Source organism: Dermochelys coriacea, chromosome 9, assembly GCF_009764565.3.
Source record: "Dermochelys coriacea isolate rDerCor1 chromosome 9, rDerCor1.pri.v4, whole genome shotgun sequence".
Classification (NCBI taxonomy): Eukaryota; Metazoa; Chordata; order Testudines; family Dermochelyidae; genus Dermochelys; species Dermochelys coriacea.
The window spans coordinates 65136896-65139287 of NC_050076.1; positions in this window are offsets into that span (position 1 = coordinate 65136896).

The window sequence follows — 2392 nt, forward strand, 5'->3', positions numbered from 1 at the left end:
CCCAAAGCACTAGGTGTACTTCACAGGCGTTAATCACAGATGGCTTTGTGTCTGGGGAATGAAAGGGGAGGAGTGATAAAAGCTCTTCTCCCCCCTCCTTCTGATACCACTGGGCTGGGACTGCTCTACTTCCCAGCAAATTCCCACTCACCCTCCATTTGGGTCTGGCTGAGTCCCCACCTGCCTGGAAAGAATACAGGGGTATCCATTTCTTCCTTTCCCCTGCCCTCCCATTATGGGAGGCAGGCATTTCACAAAGCATTCAAGGAATAGTGTGGTGGGACAGAATAGCCATCCATTACACCTCCCTAGCAATTCTGGTCTGAGGATCTCCAAGCACTTCACAAACCTTCATGAATTAACACACCCAACCGCTCTGTGCCTCACAAGGTTGTTAAGTGACTCACTCACTAGTTCTGAGACCCGAAGAAGAGCTCTGTGTAAGCTCAAAAGCTTGTCTCTCTCCCCAACAGAAGTTGGTCCAATGAAATATGACCTCCCTCACCTTGTCACGTTGAGCCACTGGCATTCAGAGACTGGGATGATGAGGGCTACAGAATAAACTGGGAGAGTCAGAACTAGAACCCGAGTCTGCACAGCACCTCCTCCTGGCTTTAATCAATATGGCACGGGATACCGCAATCAGCCATAACACTAATATTTTTATTTCCATTATGTCCATGCCATGCTATAGCTGGCACTCGGGCTGAAAACAGCAGGAAAAAGCCAATATTTTAATAGCATATGCCTCCATCACCACTTTGGACAAGCACATACCCAGCAGTCAGAGAGCAGGAAGTAAAATCTGTGCCTCCCAAAACATCCTGGCCCCTGCCCCCTGACTGCCCCCCTCAGAACTCCCTACCCATCCAACCTCCCCCCACCCCGCTCCTTGTCCCCTGACCACCCTCTCCCGTGACTCCCCATCCCTAACCACCCCCCTGGGACCCCACCCTGTATCCAAACCCCCCTGCTCACTGTCCCGATTGTCCTGACCCCTATCCACACCCCTACCTCCTGACAGGCCCCCTGGGACTCCTACACCTATCCAACACCCCGTTTCCCGTCCCCTGATTGTCCCCCCTGAACCTCTTCCCCCCCAGGATCCCCTGCCCCTTATCCAAACCCTCCCCCACCCCGCTCCCTTACCACGCCACTCAGAGCAGCAGGACTGGCCACCATGCTGCCCAACTGGAGCCAGCCACAGTGCCACGCTGCCCGGCAGGAGCTCATAGCCCTGCCTCCCTGAGCGCTGGCGGCATGGCGAGCCGAGGCTGCAGGGGAGGGAAGGCAGCAGGGGAGGGGCCAGGGGCTAGCCTCCCTGGCCGGGAGCTCAAGGGCCGGGTAGAATGGTCCCGCGGGCCATAGTTTGCCCACCTCTGCTGTAAACCCTTAATCATTTGATCAATCCCACTGAAGACAATGGGATTATTTGCATGACTATGGACCACTTTTGTGGCCGGTAAGAGTTTCAGGAGTCTGTTCCTATAAAGGAAGTTGAATCCCCCATTGAAATTCAATGTTTAGGTACAATACCATAAAGCAGTTTAGGATATAGTTCTACTTAAAATTTGTCTTTTAAAGAAGTCATACACATGCTGAAATGGCTCCTCACCCAACTCCCATATAAACAGACTGAATACTACATATCTGGGGGGAAAGTGAGTAGTTAAGCATGTTGATGTTTGTATATACAAAGGGGAGTGTCAGAGGGGACAGGGAGAATGTGGAGGCCCTGGGCTCGGAGCAGGGTGGGGAGGATTCACATGGAGGATCATGTGGGGATGTCACATGCCCCCCCATGTCCCTCCCATAAGTACAGTACCAGCAAGAAAAGATTTCTACTTGCACCACTGGGTGAGAGGGTTCAGAGGCCACCTCTCAGGGTCAGGATGCAGGTGGCCAGGTCCAGTGGCTAGAGCAGGAGTCAAATCAAGAGTCAGAGCTAGAGCCCAGGGGCAAGGGTCAGAAACAGGGCAGGACCCAGGGAGTCAGAGAGGCAGGGTCCAATGTAGCAGCCAAAGAGAGACCAGATAGCAAGTGTGAAAAATCAGGACACTTTATAGTTGCATATGTAAAAGACAAAGCCCCTAATAGCAGGATGTCTGGTCACGCTAGTTATTCAGACATATCCCTGTACCTCTCTTTAGGTTTAAATAGGAAGCCCTGGCCAATCAGTGGTCACTGTGTTCCTCCAATCAGGGCCCTGGCAAAGCATCCCTAAGGTAGCTTCAGGTTTCATGGCCTCTCTGCTCTAATACTTAGTAGCAAGTTACTGGGTGGGAGCAGGGAAGCACTAGTCACCTGGGAATCTTGCAGTTGCAGGGTTCAGAGTTGGGGGGGTGCTGTCATAGCACCATTAGCCAAGAGGCTGCTAGCACATGCCAATGCC